A 20,712-nucleotide genomic window follows, 5' to 3' on the forward strand; every position below is an offset into this window, starting at 1 on the left:
CATCAGAATTATTAAGACCTGTCAGAATTTCCATTATGATGCCCTTCGTGCATGGAATGAGACTCCAGTGCCTGGAGAGGTGGCAGACTGGAGGCTACATGCATGTAGCTGGTGCTTGTCTCTTGGTTGCATTGATTTGGCTGCTCTGGGCTCTCCCTGCCCACCCCATCCCCCTAGATCTTCCTATTGCAGCCAGGATGGGAGCATTCTGTCTGGTGGAGGGAGTTCCAAATTGCTTTAGTGTTCTACTAACTTCTTGCAGACCTTGAAACGAGTTGTAACAAGGAAAGACATTTTTAGAGGACAAGAGTATGAAGTTTAGGATGTCAAATTAAATCTGAGGTGCTGGGTCTGAGAGTTCGAGCTGTTTCCTTTGCACAAGTCTTGTGGCACCGTGTGGCAGGTTCCAAACAGAGCAGGTCACACATCAGCAATGGAAGTTACTGGGGAATATTTTTACAGCTTTTAATTCTATTTTTATTACCTTGCAAAGTTTTCCAGTTTAACTGTTTTAAGAAAAAGATGTAAAAACATAACCAGCAAACTTTTTCCCTTGCTTTTTGTCAGATTGACACACATTAATAATTTATAGGAAAAAGATGTTGCTTGGTTCAGTCTGAACTGCTCTCCCCTACTCTCTGACCTGGCACAAGATTCACAGTCTTGTCCCAGAGGCAGTAATCTTCTATTAACATTTTTGGAGATAATTTTGATGTTGCAAAGGGTTATTGGACCATGGGACACTGCACAATGTTTTTATTCCAGCATTACATAAGCAGAAGATTTGGAGATATGGAGTGAAAACAGAGTGACTTTTCTGATAGGACATCATGCTTCTGTTCTTATTCTTCTGTAGCTCACTTTTGAATAAATACGTTTCAGTGCACATTACCTTATGAGTCCAGTACTTTAAACCATATGGTAAAATAGACTTACACATTAAGAAAATCCAATTTATGGTTCTTACTCTGTTTGTTCCTCCTGTGAGCCAATATACAGCTGTCTCTCCATAGTAATTCACACTGATAGCAAAGCTAGCCAGTGGAAGAAAAGGCTCAAGATACTCAATATTCTAGGGCAATGCATGGCCAACAGGCTGGTAGTAGGTACATCACATACCATGGAGACATAAAGAGAAATTACAGACCCTTTTTTTTTCTGGTCCACAGGGGAGACACAAGCCTGGTACAGATCTATGGAGTCTCTTCAGCGTTGCTCAGAGCTCTGCATCAACTCCAGCACTCAACATACCCCAGCAGGGATTTGCTCTTGTCTGCGGGAATTGCTTTCATCACTTCAGTAAGTAAAAAATGAATAGGAAAATTAGCAGCTGATAACCAAAAGGCATCAATCTGAAACCACAGTAACACTAACTGGTATAGAGAAAAAATACTAGAAATCCCTTTCAGATTGCCCAAGGGGACAGAGTTGGGGAAGTATTTTGAGATGTTGTGTTATTTTGAGGGGAAATTATCTAGTGGTCACTGGTGAACCATTGCCTCAGTGTCGTCCTTCTGTGAGCACCATTTGCTACATCAAGATCCACCTAGTGCTTGCTGGAGCTGTTCTTAGTCTAGGGCTGTGAAATGAAGACACAGTCACCCTGCCATGTTTCCCAGACTAAAACACTGGCCCCAGCTTTGAATGCTGCTGGGTGCGTGTGAGCAGATGTAAGGGTTGTCTGTGCTTGTTTAGTGCTTGCTCTCTGCAGGCACCTCATGGGGAATTGAGAGGCAAAGACATCTTGCAAGTGTCCATTTCAGCTCAGCCTAATTGGCTGTGGCCTTTCAATCAGGCACTTCATGAAGACACTTAGGAGTGTGCCTGCTGCTCTTCTGCATGGGCAAACTGGAGATGATTTGAGCACCAGGTTAAGAAGGGACAGGCCACCCCACTGCCATAATCAGCCCTCATCAATCACCACGTTCAGCGTGGATGCAGAAAGGCTGAAGTGCGGCTAACAAGACTTTGTCAGCTAAAGGCTAGAGCTGAGGGTATCACAAGTGTTTACTACACAGGAAGGTAAAGCAATCTATATCCCAATCGCTGGAGTCATTTGAGGCACACAGGTTGCTGACAAATGTGGATGAACAGATATGTAAAGATGATGCGTCATGAGCTCTGCTGATGAGTTTACAGCAGAAGCCTCTGAATTCACATCAGATGTGTCAAAGGGTGACAGAACTACATCACACAAACTCTGGCAGTTTAATTTGGTGTCAGCTATTAGTGTTGACTTTCAGCACTATTGCTGCTCAGTGTTTCTGCCAGCAAGGTGACATAGCCTCAGAGGCTGCTAAATTTCTTTGTTGTAAGAAATAGGGTTTGCTCACTACACGGTAGGCTTCTAGTAGAGGAAATCCAGAAGGTCAGAAAGCTGTTTTTCCAGGCTGCAGTACTCCATTTTGTGACCTAGACTTTTCATTGCGCTATTTTTTGGTTAAGTATTTGATTGTGTCACTACACAGAGAAAATGGCTATGTCTTGGGGGGTTTAATTATTCTCAGTTGTTGGAAAAGGTCTTAGTGCTCTGCCCAGCAATGCTGGAATTTGCCAGGTGCACTGGAGGACTGTGGAAGTGTCGAAGGCTGTCAGAAGTGAATTTCACATTCAACACATTTTTCAAGGCAGAGTGGCATTTTAAATGTGTTTTGCTCAACATATACTTCCTTTAGGGGTGGTTTGAGAGACTGGCAATAGACCCAAAATGGAAATCTTTGCAGCATCCTCTCTCCTTCTGTTTCTTCTTAGAGATTGTTGCTGAGCTTTGTAAAGGATTTAAAGGGGGGTGGGGAGGTGGGGGGTAAAGAGGACTAAAAGCAAGCAAGAGAGAAAATGAAAGTCACTCTACTTAAGAAGAGAAAGAGGTTTAAGGGAAACACATCCACCCAAACCCAAACATTCCAAAATCAGTTACATGAAACAGTTTCCTTCATTAACAGAGCTGAGTGTGCAGCACAAACAGAAAGACTTAAATGGTTGCTATCCAACTGTATTTTTAGAAACGCCCAGGGTTAAGACCCCAGCCTGAAGGCAGATGTACTCAGGCACCCTGCTCCAAGAGAACCTGTCAGGCTTGCAGCAGGGTGGGGGGGAGTTGCTGTGGTGCTCCCAAAGGCAGAGATGAGAAAATACAGCTCCCATTGCAATGAGATTGTTTAATACATACTCTCTATCATTCACCAACGTAAGTTTAAGCAGCACATAAGCCACTTTGACACAGCAATATATCATTCAAAAACAAAACCTGTGCACTCTGCACCAGGCATGGGCGGATGGATAGCTCATCCGAGGGAGAGAGAGTCTTTCATCAGCTGCCTTTCACTGCGTGATGACAATAATCATTTCAACACAGAGTACACAACCTAGAGTGATGAAGGCAGCAGAACCCATCTGGTCTGATCTCTTTAATACCGAATATTTTAAAAACCTGAGAACATTTGTTGAGATGGTTCTACACAATTCCTGAGCCATAGGAGAAAAGGTTATATTTATTAAAAGAAGAGCCAAGAAAAAGGAAGACAAACTGCCTGTGACAGAAGAGCGTGGCTCATGCTGCATCTAGCTCTGAGCGTGCTAGTAACTTCATATTGGGGATGTCAAAAGGCCAACAAAATTTTATAGCTCTTAGCATCTGATCCAAAACCGAGCAAAGTCAATGCAAAGCTGCCACCTATTTCACTAAGTCTGGTGTGGTGTGCCGTACTTACACCAACCGTGTGCTGCTCTACACGGCAACATTCAGTCCTTAGTTTGCGCTGGTCCTCAGGGTGTAGCAAAGTGCCATATACAGGTGGTCAGTGTTGTTCCTGCAGGCTGCTGAGTGAACAATGGATGCCAAGCAGTGAACTTGCATGACTGACATGACCCAGAAAATTCAGAGCAAAGCCACATGTGGAAATACACAACCTCTGAGCCCTTAGGTAGATCATCTGGTTTGTTTCCAACCACAAAGTGAGCTTTGATGGGGCTTTGCCAAGTGTTGTATTATTTGCTGTCAGCTCACAGGTCCCATACGTGTGTAATCCCATATAAGAACTGCACATGTATACCTCCCAGCCACAGCCTTCATTAACTTTTGTGGTCTATAGCTCAAGGACAGTTTCCTGCTTGTCCCCTCCATTCAAACAACACACAAGACAGAGATAAAGACTTCATATATCATCTTTGCACTAGCCAGCAAAGGACTTGGAGTATGAGAGGAAGACTTGCATGGTAGAACACAGGTGTATGAGCTTTCTCTGCCATTCAGAGACAGTGACACACAGAAGACAACAACAACCTGCCAAGATCAGAAGGTGGTTTCTTAGCTTCTGAAGGGAACTGAATAGATATGCACACATACAGCTCCTGGGACATATTCTTTTCTTTCATGTAAGATACACATGTCATCCCAAAGAAACTTGATTACGTTCAAGTTAAATGGCAATGGGCATATTTGAGGTTCTTGGTGACCTTCACATCAGTAGGAGAACCTCAGCCAGGCCAGAGATAGAACTCTAAAATAGAGCAAAATGGTCTCTTTGAGTTCATCCAAGAATTTCTTTGCAGTGTCATTTACATACAAACCTCCTCTCTGCTCAGCAGCAGTTTTTCATTTTCTATGTTGAGCTTTTACTAAATATCCTCTGTTTGAAAGTCTCCTAAAAACACAGTTAAAAAATGGATTTAAAATGAATCAGTGCATTAAGATACTGGTCAGGAAGAAGAGGGGAAAAAAAACAGTGTGGAGAAGGGCATAATAAACAAGACAATATGAAGAAATAAAGCTAATTGCCAGCCTGGGAGAGCCATGGAGCACACTCCTAGTAAGCTGTCTGTCTTAAACCCTCTGGATCAAAAAGTGATTAATCCTACAGACAAATGCAGCCTTGATGGTGGAGATACGCAAAATCCCTTAAACAGAGCAATGCAGTGTTATACTTACCCTTCTGAAGGCCTCAATTAAAGAGTCTTTAACTACAGCCTTCCCCGGTATGTTCCCTGGTGTACTAGGAAGCCCCTCTCCATGGCAAACCACTCTGAGCCTCAAAATAATACTCCTGGCAGTGCCCAGTGTTGCTCAGCCAAGCTTTAGCCCTCCCTCAGGGCTCTCGCTTCCCTTCCCTGGGCTGAATTAGCATCCCCAGACAGCAAGGGGAGAAATCGGTGCCTCAGCATCACCTACCACCCCACAGCTACAGACTCCTGAGCTGAGCAGCTCTGCAGGCAGCCCCAGGCACCGCAGACAGAAAAGCCGGGAAGCACGTGGGAAGAGGAAGGGCATGAGCAAGTGGGGCAGCTTCACTTCAGCATCCAAGAAAACCTGCCAGAGTGAGAAGGGAAGCAAACCCAGGGTGTTTGTATAATGATGTTTCTACACTGATGTTTCTACCCAGAACCCAGAATTTTAGCCCTGCCTTTCTTTCAGGGCACTGGGGTTGGTCCCTGGTTTTTTCCTGTTTGCTGTGCCCCTCCAGCCTGCTCAGCACTACCTAACCCTCACGGCTGAATGTCCTGAGGCCCTATGCTATGAGCTCAGGCAGTGTCATCAAGGCCTTCTAATGCATGAAGAGCAGGAATAGCTCAAACCTTTCCTATGAGCACCACATCCTAGTGGCTTTCACCTCCCACCCTGCTGCCCAGCTGCCTCCTTTGCTTCCTTGTCCTTCCAGGGATCCTCTAAATCCTCCCCAAACTGAGGCTGTTCCTCCTCAGGCTGAGGCTGTTTCCTTCTGGAAAAAAAGGAGGCTGAGAGGAGGCCTTCTCACTTTCTACAACTTTCTGACAGGCGGTGGAAGTGAGGTGGGGGTCAGCCTCTTGTCACAAGTAACAAGCAGTAGAACAAGAGGAAACTGCCTCAAGCTGGACCAGGGCAGGTTTAGGTTGAGCATCAGGGAAAATCTATTCATAGGAAGAGTTGTCAAGCACTGGACAAGGCTGCCCAGGGAAGTGATGGAGTCATCATGCCTGGAAGCATTTGAAAGTGTGTAGATCTGGTGTTGAGGGACACAGTCTAGTGGTGACTAAGACTAAGTTTGGACTCAATGATCATAAAGGTGTCTTTCAACTAAAATGATTCTATTATTCTTGCCCATAAGGGCCACATGCCCACGGGATAGGACTAGGCATGCTTGCTGGCATAAGAGGATTTTGTTCCCAGGAAGTAACACAGCCTAGTCCCAGTCAAAGGCCATGCAAAGAAGTCTCCAGCACTACTCCAGTTTGTTCAAAGAAGCAGCAGTTGGGAAGCCTGAGTTGATCAGGATATCCTTTGCTGTGCTAGGTCTGGCTCTTTGTTACAACCTCATGTTATCCTGTGCTCAGCTCTAATTATCAAACTGTGCCAGGCAAAAATGGTTTTCAAAGCACTCTTCTGATGCCTTTAGTTTAGAATCACAGAATCATTTTGAGATCATAAGGTCCAACCATTAACTCAGCACTCTGACCCAAGCCTGGCCTGCAGTGCTTCAGGGGGTTGTTGTGAACAATGTTAGTTATTCTAATCATGACCAATTTGAATATCTCCAATGCTGCCTTTACAAACAATCTTTTTTTGTTTGTGGGTTCACATGCTCTTCACTACTGTCAGCAAGCTCACTGCACTGGGCAATCTTGAAAAGCTCACACCAGCACTTTGTGCAGCAGCATCTGGCCCTCCTGGCTGCTGGCCCTCTGCCTGGAAACACATCCCAAAGACAAATTACATCTTGTTAGCCAGAGCTCACTGAGAGCACTTTTTCTACAAAAGATGTTTTTGGAACTGAAACTATTTTAGATTCTGTTCAACTTTTTTTGTTTTGCATTTCTATAAAATAATCCCAGGCTTCTGACAACTACATTTCAGGAACCGAAAGATGTCAGGTCAAATGGAATTAAACAAAAACCTTCTCAAATTATTTATGCAATTGAATGAATGCATAAATTTCAAAGAAAACAAAGATATTTCCTGGGGAAAGATCTTTAAAAAAATAAATAAAAGCTAATTCTCTCTTTGAAAAGCACAGAGAGCTTTTTGACTGTCTGCAGGATTTTTTTACTTGGCACATCTCCTTTCTATTTTATTACACATTGTGTTGAGTCCTTCTAGACTCCTCGGCACATCACTGTCACAACACACTAAAAGGCTTTAGAAAACATGTCTCAAAGTATGGGTGCTAGAAAATGCTCTAGGCACTATATGGCAAAATAGGGGACTGAAAGTCTTTATCCAAAGCATATATCAATCAAACAGGTTGCTGCCTTGCCAGATCTCAGCCCACTGGCTCCAGTCCTGCCACTCAGCATCAGCTGAGCACTGCTGTAGCGCACGTGGCCGTGTAAAGCAGCACTCATGCACAGCCACCACTGCAGAGCACACCCTTGCCAAAGCACATGGGGAGCCAACTGCAGACACGTCAGAGGCATGAGAATGTTGGCTGGCCTGCACCCATCTGCATGTGACCCCATGGCCTCGCTCCTGAACTGTCAGCAGCACTGGCCATTCTCCCCACTGTGGTCCTGCAGCCCCGGGAAGGTGTTTGCTGGTGGCTCCAGGCTCCCTCAGCTGCCTGTTGCAGTTATTCTCAATGTTAAAGAAATGCTCGGAGCAGATTTGCTAATACAGGGGGTGAAATACAAAAACGTGAGGGAAATCTAAGCAAGCACCTTCACTGATTGAAAAATGAGAGTGAGAGTTCCAAGGCCATGTTGTGGCTGCTTAGAAATATGAGGCTTGTATGTCCAAGTTCAGGGGTCTTGAGCAAACCGCCGCAAAAAGGGGGAGAATCGGCCTCATGTATTTGATGCCAACATGAGAGGTAATCGGTGTGAAACAAATGCCTCTCTGGCGTGTTTCACTCCGTTTGCCAGCTGAAACCAGATTTCCTATGCATAGAAGTAAGATCCATTCTCTGTACAGTGTGACACCCTGAGCCTCCCTGTAGCGCTCTGCTTTTTCACATCCCAAACACCACTCATCTACTGAACCAACTGGAAGAGGCGGTGGTTCCCAGGGGAGGAGGGCAGGGAATGAATACCTTCCTGACCCCTACAGTTGCTCATTTTATGCTGTGAAACATGAAATTTGATTACTCTTATCATTAGCTTAGCTCACATAGCTACAAATGTTATTAGTAGCCATAAAATTATCAAGGCCCTCTTAAAATCCATTTTTAAAGAGTGTGTGACATGTATTAGCAGATCTGAAATCCTGATTTCAAATACCCTTACTCAAACATCAGAAACAAAATGTTGAGCTAAGCAACAGTGACAGGGCTTGAGAAGCACTAATGAAGAGTGGTGCCATTGCCTAAGAGAAACATTACACATTATTAACACATTAGCCCACTAAGGCACTGTGCCAGCCGTAATAAGCAACCAATTTGACATGCTAACTTAGATACACTGGACTATGCAGAAAATCTTCCTCCATTTTTTTCCTCCCCAGTGTACAGACACTTGGAGCAACCTGTTCCCATCTTGCTAATGCCTGGAAAACCACTGCTTAGCTGTGCCCTAATTCCTGAGCACGTCTGGTGACTACACTATTAATACCTTGACACCCATCTTTCTGATGTAAGGTCCAGTTCACAAATTGGCTACATATATTATCCATGCATGGGAGTGTGGGAGGGATAAATCATATTCATTATTCACATTCATGAAATTCCAAACACATGGGAAGTACTGATGGTGTCCTTGGGGAACCAGAAACAGCTTGTCAGAGATATCCAAGTAAAAGGGGTGCAAAATCAATTATGAAAGGAGGTGTTTCCTGCTCTAACAAGCTAATTACTGTACATCAAGCCACAAAGGGAAAACTGATGCTTTTTTATTTTTTAATGGAGGTGCTGTCAGATTAAATCAACTTGGAAGAATGACTGAGTTTAATGTATTCCCTCAGCTGATGCTCTCTTTAACACATTTACATATGCAAACATGTTAAGATTCTGTCAGAACCCATGAAATAGGACTGACAGGGCAGAACCTAACAGAATGGTTATGTGACCCTGCTCCAGCGGCTTATTTACGTACACTAGTAACTCCAGCTCAAAGTGAGAGGGGCTTGGGAGTCACTACTGTGAAAGCAGGGGCATCTCAACAGGGAAATGACACATCCCTGCAGCTGGAAACATCCATTTCAGGAGGCAAACCGAACGTATAAATTGCTAATGAACTATCCCTTTCTATCTAGCACAGCTAGCAAAACTGCAGATGGTTGATTCCCCCTGGGATAAGGAATAGGTGAAGCTGGGGTATTAGTTAGCTTCCAGGTTATCTGCAAGGAGCAAACAACCATATCTTGCTGCCTTTTCCACAGCAGGAATCAGAGTGAGTGGTATTTGCTGCCCGGCTCTCCCAGCCTCTTGGCCAGCCTGTGCACAGTAGGGCTTCCTGGCTTTCCTCAGGGCTTATGTCCTAATATTTGCCTAGGAATGCTTCTCTGCTTCCCTGTATCCACTTTTTCAGCCTTCTTTGCCTTGTCTTACAGGCCCACAAGCCTCCAAAAGCCAGCATTCAACTAAAGGTCCCTGCATGCACAAGTCTTTGCACTGGGCAGTGATGTTCACCTGCATTAAGGGTCGAGGCAGTAATGTTTCCATTTGCTGCTCTACAAAAGATGAATTGTTTTCATGCAGCCATCTGCACTGGAGGCCAAGGGTTACAGCCTGCCCACAACGGTATTGTGTATGAGCAAATAGCCAGAGTGCAGTGTACAGATGAAGGCTCTCACCTCTCAGGCATCCAGCTCCTTCCCCAGCAGCAGGGATGGGTGGCATGGGGGGGTTGTGTTGCCTGACATGCCCTGGAGTGCTTGCTCAGAGTCACCAGCCAGCTTCCTCCCTACCTCTGTCAGCAAGCACTGACCTCAGTACCCAGAGCTGCAGAGGCTGCTGGATCAAGAAAAGGTCTTGCCATCTCACATGCTTACAGAACAGAGAACCAAACTCAGTCTTGGCCTCACTAACTCATCAGAGCAGGCTCAGTAAAACAAATGGCAGCACTTTGGTCAGGCTCTCCAAAGCTGGCAGCCAAAACCTTTTGCAGACAAACAGCAGGGTCTGTGCTCTGTGCCTGCTGCAGCTCTGCTGACCAGCATTTGCAGGCTGCAGCATGATGGCTACACCCAGCTGTGTCAATCTGTTTCCACCTTTGAGCTGACTATAGCTGAAAGACAGATGACCTGTTATATATTTTCTTACCTTTAACTATTCCCACATGATCGGAGTGTTTCTGGCATATAGATAATAGGTCCACTCTTGAAGTCTTTATCAGGGCCAGGTTGTCACTGGTCCCTGCACCACCAGCTGTACAGAGGAAGATTAGAGGGAGCAATCAGATTTCCATTTGTTCCAAGCAAAGGCAGGAGAAATTTTTATACTTAGAGATGGTAACAAGCTGCTTTTCATTGCATTCAATGGGCAAAGCCTCACTCAAAAAAAAAAAGCTGGAGCATCTCCCACTGAACACCACTCACCTGCAGAGCAAACCAGAAGGGAAGGCTACATTTTCCAGAGGGTTTTTCAACTGTGACATTATCACATTTCTCCTTTAAAAGAGGAATGTCATCAAGCCCCTTACATAAGCAAAACTCCCAGAACAGCTCCACCTAAGTGTGAAAGGAGTAAGGATTCAAAACATCACCTAAAATGAGACAAACATCTGTTTATTTGCCTGTTGTCTTCTCTCCTGCTGAATAAGCACGGGCAATGCTAAGGAAACCATGTTATTCATGAAGTGGATTGATGTCCTTGAAGCTGTTCAGCTCCTTGAAGAAAATGCACAACTTGTGTCTTACACTCAGATGGATTCACTCACTTGTGGAATTTATCCCTTGATACCACTGTCTGATGCAGGCTTTCCTTCACACACACACATCTGCAGACAGCAATTTCCTATTACAGATGCTGCCCATCACCTCCATGTTCCTTTCTTCCATTCACAAGGAGTTCAGATGTAGGCACTTTGGAGGAAACTGACATGGCCAATGAAGTCTGGCCTCAGCTTCCCTGTGGTTCAGCATGAGCCCAGAAGGGCCTTGTGCAGAGGGCAGTGTCTGGCCAGCCATCCTGGCCAGCAGGCTGTGACCCAAGCCAAAGACACGCTGCATGACACAGCCTTTTCCAGGCTCCACACTCTTGGTGCTCCCTGAGAGCTGTGTGCACAGACAGAAAGGGAAGCAGTGTTAATGATGACGGAGGCTGAAACCTCCAGAAATGCCACCCAGAGCAGAATGCATGCTTCCAGACAGGTGGTAGCTGGTGTTCTCAGATGTACTGCTCAGGGGCAAGCAGGAAAATAGTGAGGGTGTTTCAAACCCTGCCTTTCTAGGTGATGTCCACTTGCTCCTTCATGGCTAGAGCATGAGCTGGGCCTCTGGAAGCTTTCTGAAGAGCCCGTGTTGGCCCCACATGCTAAGATGTGCTCTCTGGTGAAGTCCATCTCCTCAATAAAGGGGAAAATGGAGAAGATGGAGACATCTGCTGGGAAGCTGCCACGTTTATTAGACACATGCAAGTTTGGGGATGGAACAGCAAGAAGATCTCAAGGAATCTGAGCTCAAAGAAATAAAGGCAACTTCAAAAGGCACAAGCAGACCAGCAGAATTGCTTAACAACAATATTTTTTTTTGCTGGCAATACAATTGAAAACACCTGAGAATCAAATCAGGATTCAGCCTATCCCCCTGCCTGGAATTGCAGCTGCTATTGATTCTGGGCGCTAGATCTTAGGAAAGCTCCTCTGTAAACTCCTGACACTGGCCATTACAAGCGATCCCAGATGTGGAAGGATTTATGGGATCCCCACACTTTAAAGCTAGAAGGAGGTAGTGCTCACACTCCCTCCACTCTCCTCAGTGCCAGGATGTCAGAGGCAAACCAAGCTTGGCCTGAAGACCATGGAGCCATGGCAACTTGTGGAGTGCCCCAAGGCATCCATAAATAGGGACTGGGAAAAATGCATTTATAAATGCTCTGTCGCAGTGCATGTAACATGCCTTAGTGCCTATCAGGAAATCTGGCACAAATCACAAGTCACCTGCAGCTAATAGTCCTTACCCAGGACAGCTTTCTCTCATAACTTGAGCCACCTTGCCATGGCACAGAGAAAGGGTGTCAAACACTTTGCCATTTGCTGGAGGAGTCTGCATGCTGGGACAGTGCTGTAACCTGCTGGAGCTCCTACATGCCCTCCACTAGCATTACAACTTTTCCTTTCTATTTCATCTCACAGCTTCCAGCCAGGGATCCTTCAGCAAAGATGAGGACATCAAGGAAACAGTCAGTATTTGTATCCTCTGCAGAGTAAAAAAGCAACCTGGTCCACTTTCCACATGATGCCTCTAGTACCAGGGAGACAATTTGCATTGATTCAGGTCAGGATGAGATCAGCCCCTTTGTACTGACAGAATAAATGAGGCTGTTTGTAGTGGTAAATACCAGGTCAGATGCATCCACGGAAGGCAGCTTTGTCTGCAGCAATAAGGCAGAAGTGTATCTCCTCACTGTGTGTGCTTGTGAGCGTCACTGCAAACAGCAGCATCACTAAAGGCAAGTTGATGACGTACAATTTCCTTGTTATTTTTCTTTAACAAAACCATAGTCTTTAAATCAAGAAATTAGCATCTGCTTGAGTGGTAAGCTGGATGTACAGCTATTTGGTGGGGGGTGATTCTGGACCATGAACACAGCGAAGCTAGCTACTGGCTTGTGTTCACACACATCTCTGAATTGTCTGAGAGCTCTCAAAACTAATGGTCAATATGTTGTCTGTTGTGGTAAACAGACATTTCTAAAAGATTCCTGCTTCATAGTCTACAGAAGAATTTTATTTCTGTGCTTGCTAAATAATGATAGATTTTATGACAGCAAATATAAGATCTGTCACGTGACTGGGATTAACTTTTGCTGATAATCCAATATCTGACTCTATAGCAAAGTAACTAGTGCTTCACATCTCCAGTGCAGCATCCGCTGACCTTTTGCAGTCTGAGCTCAGGGCAGCCTCCCACTCTGCAGCCTCCCTTTTGTTGGGATGTAACCAGGCAAGGAGAGCAAGCTCAAAAATACACCAGCGTCGTTTCACAGAATCACAGAATTGTCTTGGTTAGAAAAGATCTCCAAGATCATTGAGTCCAACCATTGACCTGACACCACTATGGCCATTAAACCATATCTCAGAGTGCCATATCTACATGGGTTTTTTAACACCACTTCCCCGGGCAGCCTGTTCCAACGGCTGACCACTCTTTGGGCAAAGAAAATTTTCCTAATACCCAATATAAACCTCTCCTGGTGCCACTTGAAGCCATTTCCTCTCATTCTACTACTCGATACTAGGGGAAAGTTTCTAAATAACTGGTGGATGAGGGTGGGAAGGAAGCCACCCAGATTTACAGGATCATTCCAGAATATCATGTCTTGTTCTTGTGTGTATTTTAATGTAGGAGTTGATCATAGAACTGTAGAATCAACCAGGCTGAAAGAGATCTCCAAGATCATCCAGTCCAACCTATCACCCAGCCCTGTCCAATCAACTAGACCATGGCACTAAGTGCCTCACACAGGCTTTTCTTGAACACCTCCAGGGATTGTGCCTCCACCACCTCCCTGGGCAGCCCATTCCAATGGCAAATCACTCTCTCTGGCAAGAACTTCCTCCTAACATCCAGCCTATACCTCCCTCCAGCACAACTTGAAACTGTGTCCCCTCGTTCTGTTGCTGTTGGCCTGGGAGAATAGACCAACCCCCACCTGGCTACAGCCTCCCTTTAGGTAGTTGTAGACAGTAATGAGGTCACCCCTGAGCCTCCTCTTCTCCAGGCTAAACAACCCCAGCTCCCTCAGCCTCTTCTCATAGGGTTTGTGTTCCAGGCCTCTCACCAGCTTCATTGCCCTGCTCTGGTCACATTCCAGCACCTCAACATCTCTCTTGATGTCAAGTCCACGTGCTTGCTCAGGTAATGGCAACCCATGGTTATTCCTATACTTCCTTGATGTACCTAACATGATACAAGAACTTCATTTACTATGATATACTCTGTACTTGGGCAGGAGGTTGTGTGGGGCTGTGAGTCCCAGATGTGTGGTGGCACAGATCCCTGCACCATTCTGAGCGACATTTTCTTTTGCTTCTACAGCCGCTAAAGTGAATACCTTGTAAAGCTGTTGCAGTTGAAGGTATCAAACAGCTGCTCAAGCCCGGCAGAGAAAAAGCCAAGCTCTGCGATCAAGTGGTTGTGATGTGCTACCCTGTGAAAAGCAAAAATGCTCTCCTTCAGCAGCAAATAGTAAGTGTATCAAACAAGAACATCTAGCAAATGTATCAGTGCCAGTGTCACGAAGGCTATGTAATCTGTCCTCAAAATGAAGGCCATGGGATTCTCTTTCTAGGCATTGTCCCACTGGAATGATAGATGCTGTGGGTTTACATGAGGCAGAGGACCTAGTTCCCATCGAAAGAGTGGAAACTCATTCTTCACTGCTTTGATCCCAAGTCAGGAATCTCCCCCTCTCTGAATATATTCAAAATCTGCCCTGGGCAGAGCAGCCATGGTGTTGGGTGATCTGGCCAGAGAGACTTGAGTTGGGCAGTGGAGTGCTGTGTCTCTGCCTCAGATTAGCTAATTAGCACATTCAAATTGAGGAAACCATCCAGGGAGGCTCTCAGAAATGAGTCAAACGTGACAAGACTCTCCTTTTGGACCTACCCAGCTTTCCTGAGGAAGGAAGGGGCAAAGAATGAGATGCTTATATTGCCCCAGCCACTTCTGGGGCAAACATTTACTTTAGATAAGTGGCATGTAAAGAAGAGAGGCTGGCTGCTAGGGTTGATAGTTAAATATTTATCATGTCTGAATTAGCATAGCAAAAGCTCAATTCATCAATTTGTTCTGGTTTGTTTGTAAGAAGGGGGGTGGCAGGCACCCTGCCAGGGGTGGAGCTGTGGGTGGGCAGAGTGTGCATGCTGCCTCCATTGTGGGTCTGCAGTGTGGCTCCCTGCTGGCACTGAGACTTGTTGCCCCGTTAGCTTACCCCTTCATCAGGGTCAGACAAGAGGCTGGCTGTGGACAGGGCTGCAGGGATTCCTTCCTGTCTCCAAAACCCATCTGCCCAGGGTGCAGCCCCAGGCCTGTGGGGAAGCTGTGGGGAGTAGCCTGGCCAGGCAGCGCCAGCCGGAAGGCTGTCCACACCAGGGCCAGGGAGGGTGTGGGGTGCCCTGGAAGGGTTAAGGCTTCTTTTCAAGACAAAATCCCCCAACAGAAGGCAGGGTCAGCCTCCGAGCTGAAATCTAAGTGCTAATGACTGATGCCCTTCACCCCACCGCTGCCCCCAAAGGCGAGTGCCCTGGATGAGCCGGGGCCGGAGAGCGTTTAACATTTGAACTTCTTCTCGTCTGTGAGGCAGCAGGCCGTTGTGCACAGGGTCACTGACCCCCAGCCCCGCTCCCCCCAGCCCCTCAGCTGCCTCCCAGCCCTAATTGAATGACAGATGGTCAGCGGCAGAGAAAGGACAGGAGCAGGGGCCCACGCCCCTGGTGCTCCTGTCCACGCACACCCTGTGCCAGCCAGCATCACAGCCCAGTACCCACTTACCTTGGAGAGACAGGGCAGTGGATAGAGCTGGGCTAGGGGTGCTGCACTGGGGTCACCCTGTGCAGCAACTCACCAGATTTCCCCATCCCTTTGCCATGCAACAAAACATCATTAAATTTATGAAGGCCTAGCCAGTATGGAATGGCTGAGGTGTCCTGCTGCTCCTGTCAATGCCAGGGACAGGAAAGCCTGGGGAGCCACCGTGCATCCACGGGGTTGTGGAGCAGCCACGCAGAGCCTGGGCAGGGAAGGTAGCACCTTGGCCAGCCCCTTCCCTTGCCTGAGGCCCCGGGGAGCTGCTGTCTTCCCATAGTGCCTCCAGCCGAGGGTGCTGGTCATGTCCTGCCCTGAATGCAGGATGCCACAGGTGACAGGAAGGACCTTACTGGAGCTGCAATGAGGACTGTGGAAATGGTTCTTAGAGGGCCCAGACCCTCTCCCTGCCTCCAGGCTGCATCCCTTCCAGCTTCCACCCAGACAAAGCTGGGGAGGCTGGGGTGGGTCCTTCGGGGGCAGGAGCTGTGCCTGCTGGCTGATGAGCACAGCCCTGGGCCCCCTGCTGCAGCCCGCGGTCCCTTTAACAGAGAGCCGTGATTCCCACAATTACTGGGATTACAAGGAAAGGGTTATCGATTTGCAGCCTGCACTGTGTGATCAGCGCCCAGGCAGCCCCCCCGGCCCACCTCTCCTACTGTAAGCACGAAACCATTTATAAATGTTTTATTTCACTGATCGCCTCACCCTTGCTGCATAATAATAACCCCAGCAGCATGGCGATATGTTCTTTCCACTCCCCCTTTCCCCATGCCCACAGCCTGCAAAAGGCACCAACGTGATATGCAGCAGCCCCTGATTTGTGTGTATGTTTTAATTACCACCGCTGAAACCTGTACACAAGCATAAAAAAGGGTGAGGAAAGGGAGAGCAGGCCCAGACGGCAGAGGCAATGGCAGCCTAATGCACCGTTGGCTGACAGCGACTTCCGCTCAGGCACCTTCTCCAGATCGAACCCTTCGATTGTAACTGAAACAATTTGCATACTGATTCCTCTCATAGCCTCCCGATCCATAACCAGCCAGGCAGCTATTCAAATGCAAGTAGCATCCCTAAATGCAAGGCTAGACTGACCAAAATGCGCTGTCCAACAAGCAGGAGGAGAAGAAAAAGCCCTTGATTATTATTTCTATTTTTGTTCCTTTTAACCTTTAAAAGATTTAGCTGGAAGCTGTTTGTTTATGACTGGGAATGTAAGAGAGAGAATTGATCCTGGACTGGACTTAAAGATGGAGCAAAACGGGGCACTGGAGAGCTTTTTGGTTGTGGTGTTTTGGGTTTTTTTAATTTTTTTTCTTTCTTTTTTTTTTTTTTTTAATTTTTACCTGAGCCACAAACTGAGGCTCTTTTAGGGTGAAAGAGAGTCTGTCCTCTCTCCCACCCCCTTCCTCCACCAAAACCGTCTCAGATCCTGCAGACACAGAGAATACACAAATTGCTGCCTCTGGTGCACGTTGAGCTGATGAAGAACGTGTAATTCTGGCTGTAAATTCTTGCATTTAAGTTGGTCCAATAAAAGATCTCTCCTACACCTTGTGAGGGTTTGGTGCTTTAATTTTTAACGGGACTGGCGTGGCAGCCGTGGTGGTCGCAATTTTTTTTCTTCTTTTTTTCCTTCTCGTTCTCATTTGAAATTATGCAGGTAGATTTTTTTTATATATATTTTTTGATTTTTCTCCTCTTAGGGGGCAAATGTGGGAGGCAAGCCCGCATCGGATGCCCGTCCCGGCGGCGTGAGGCGGACGGTGGGGTAAGCGTGCTCAGTGGGGCAAGGAGCGGGCGGAGGGCCGGGCCGGGTGGGGCGGGGCGCGCAGCGGCCGCGGGCGCTCAGCGGCGGTGGGAGGGCGGCTGAGTGGCGGAGCAGGGCCCGGGCGGCTCTCGGGGCCTCCCCCGAGCCTGCGGAGCGGGGTGTACGCAGACGAGGAAGGGAGCCTCGTCCGCTACCTCTGCGCCCGCGGAGTCGGCTCGTTCGCCGCCCGCCCCGTGTGGCTGCCCGAGCCCGTTCCGCCGACTCTCAGCCCGATACAGGCTGCGGCGGCAGCCCGCCGGCATGTCCAAGGCGAGAGTGGTGTCGGAGCTCTGCACGCCTCCATATTTGGGGCTGTTCCTTGCAAAACTCACCGTGAGCGTCTCCGAAATCGATTGCGATCATGTTCTGCGCATAAGGGCCCCGCTTTTATTTTAGTTGGGATGAAGTGCGGTGCTACGGTTCCTGCGGGTCGGGAGAAATCGATTGCGGGCTGGTTTCTCCGCAGGTTCGGGCGCTGCAGAGACCCAGAGGCACGGAGCTCTAGCGTGTGCTTGCCGTGTCGCTGTACACAGGAATAAATGATGGGAATACGTAGATATTTTATTATTTAGCGATGGCGAAAGGAAAGCTTTTAGGCTGCCGTGGAGCTCGCTGGCTCTTTTCTCACTAAAATTCCCATTTGCCTCGGGCTACGACCTGTTATTTGACCTTTAGACACCCTGGAAGACAGCAGAGTTTTCCTTTCAAAGCAGCGATAAGGCGAAGGATGGGATGACTCGGACGAGAGGACCCGGGCCCGGGCCCCTGGCCAGCCGAGGGCCGAGCAGCCCTCTGGTTGGGGCGGGGTCAGGGGGGAGTCCAGGGTGACACGCGTTCATTTTGATTTCATTTGAAAACATTTGGTGGTTGTAGATCTTTCTCTGGTTTGTTGCATCACCACAGCTCACCCCTTAAAACAGTAATTCAAGATGTAAGTAAAAGTGTTTTCATTTTTATTGATCCTGCTAACATCTTTCATTACCCAACACGTAACCACAACAAATGATTGCTCATTTGATACGGAGAATTTTATCGACGCTCTCTGCAGTCGGGGCGCGAATCCCAAATCCCAGCGGCGTTGGGAGCGGAGAGGCGCGGTGCTGCGCGGAAGCTGCTGGGGCGCTGCCCGGGCTCCATAGTCCCCTGACCGGCCGCATCTCGCTGCCCTTCACCCTGGCTTCTGCCCAGGGTGCACGTCGGCGTGGCCGGGGCCACCTGCCCCAATGCTTCTCCTGCCGAGAAGCTGGGGGTAGCTCCAGGAAGAGAAAGGCAGGCACCCCTCACTTGGGCCGGCCCCGACGTGGTGCACGGGGCCAGGCCCGGGGCCGCAGCGTGCGGAGCCGGCCTGCGGATGGGGGTGGAGGGCGGGAAGTGCAGCCGCCCCTGCCCTCACGTTTCGTTTCCTCGCAGCGACACCCAACAAGTAGCGGGAGGAGAAACGGCCACGCCACCGGCACCGGCTCGGCCACTGCGTATCAGCTGCCCCCGCTCCGGGAGTGCCGGGATGTCCTTTCGCTTCTTCTGTTTTCTGCCTCTAATATATACATATATATATATATATATATACATATATATATACGCTAAATAGATTGTTTGGGTTTTGTAAAGGTACATTTTGCTTAACTAACCAAACAAACCCAGAAAAACTAAAAATCAACAAACCTCTGGGTTAATAGAGGATAGAGAACAATTTGAAACAGCAGATCCTGTTTCATTTACACTATCCCTGTCAGCTAACGGCGTGAAATTATTTTCAGATATTAAACAAATACTACTATTTTAACTGTCTTTGAAGGTATTCATTTTGTCATTAATATTAGAATCGAAGGCAAGTTTATGAGAGAGAGGCTCAAAGAACTGGTTTCGATGCAAGAGACTTACAGTGAAATTAAGCTAGGTGGATTCTTTATTAAATGATTTTCGGTCTTCTGTGGTTTTATGAAAATAAAAGGCAGCAGTTTGTCATTTTTAACAATATAAGTAGCCAATAAATCTAATTTTCACATTGATTTCTGTAGGAATTAAGTGATATCTACACTATCTGCTGTGAATTGTTTATGGAAACAAGTGCGACTTTCTCCTGGTGGAAGCTGATTTTGAAAATAATAATTACAAAAATATCTTTCAAAAACTGCTGCTGAAAGACAACAGCGTTTTAAAGCACAAATATATATATATATATATGAGTTTGACCGTGCATATCTGAGACGGCACCTAGACAAAGAGTTGTATAGAAGGTGTTCATACAGGCACAGGAGAGCATTGTATGGAAAAATGTCTAATACGAATTAATTACCGAGAGGGACAACTGATGGAGCCCTCGTTCTGACGCCCGGGGAAGTCAGGAGGAAAGGAAGAAGAAAAGAGGGGGGGGGGAGAGTGAGTGAGCGAATATATTGGCTCGTAGATATAACTAATAAAGACCTCTAGTTCCGAAACTCCGGGCGCTGCGAGCAGCCCTGCCTGATTAAAGCGTGTCCCTGCCCTAATTGATAACTCAGAGCGGTGCCCTTTCCTCAGCGCCGGCAGAGCATCACCTCTGGGCAGCCTGCGCAGCCCGTTAATCGCACCTTTCCCTAAATAATAAAGCGCGCTAACGGTGCTCGCTGGAGCGCTGTTAATCCCTCTTATGCTCCCGCCCGTTAATACGGGCACAGGCACTCAGCTATCCTGCAGCGGACAGGTTGTTTCTTGAGAGTCAAGGCAGTACCGCGGAGAGGCAACCAGCCCCGCACCTCTCCCGGGCTGGCTCGCTGCGGGTGGGAGGCCTGCGCAGCAGCGGCCCGATTGCAGGGACGACATCGCAGACACAACGCTCCGCGGGCGGGAGGGCTCGGCCCGGCCCTGCGTGTCCAGAGTGCGTCGTGGGCGGCGGCTCCGGGCCATGGTCGCTCACCGGGGAGGAGCGCGGGATGGGACAGCGCTCCGTTCCTTCCTCCGACTACCCTGAGCTCCGCCCGTGCCGCGGAGCTCTCAGCGGGCCACTGACCGGGCTGGACTGACGGGGGTACCCCGAGGAGCAGGTCCTTCGCACCCTAAAGGGTGTTGTCCTGTGGGGTTCCCAGAGCATCCTGGCAGGACCTGAAGCACAAGAGTGCAGACCGCCGCGCCCAGCACCGTGTGTGTCACTCGTGGATCACACGCATCCCCAGGGTCCACGCTGATCGCGGGGGGGGAAGAGCCAAACTGGTCTCCGACTGCCTGCGAGGAGGCGGCAGTGTAGAGTTCAAACAGATCAAACTATCAGAAGTCATTTATCCGGTTTCATAAATTATGTCCTCGTTATCTCCTTTAATTCATGCTCCTGTCCACC

General features: G+C 47.8%; 1 long non-coding RNA gene across 1 annotated transcript; it reads left to right on the forward strand.

The window, feature by feature from the left end:
• The first annotated feature begins 1,209 nt into the window (after nt 1–1,209).
• Nucleotides 1,210–18,418, forward strand: LOC135182945 (uncharacterized). The gene is made up of 4 exons (XR_010305360.1): nt 1,210–1,299; nt 14,102–14,251; nt 17,296–17,360; nt 17,866–18,418. It is a non-coding gene; the product is annotated as an uncharacterized LOC135182945 (long non-coding RNA).
• Nucleotides 18,419–20,712: the final 2,294 nt, after the last annotated feature.

The sequence above is a fragment of the Pogoniulus pusillus genome, chromosome 17 (genome assembly GCF_015220805.1).
Source record: "Pogoniulus pusillus isolate bPogPus1 chromosome 17, bPogPus1.pri, whole genome shotgun sequence".
NCBI lineage: Eukaryota > Metazoa > Chordata > Aves > Piciformes > Lybiidae > Pogoniulus > Pogoniulus pusillus.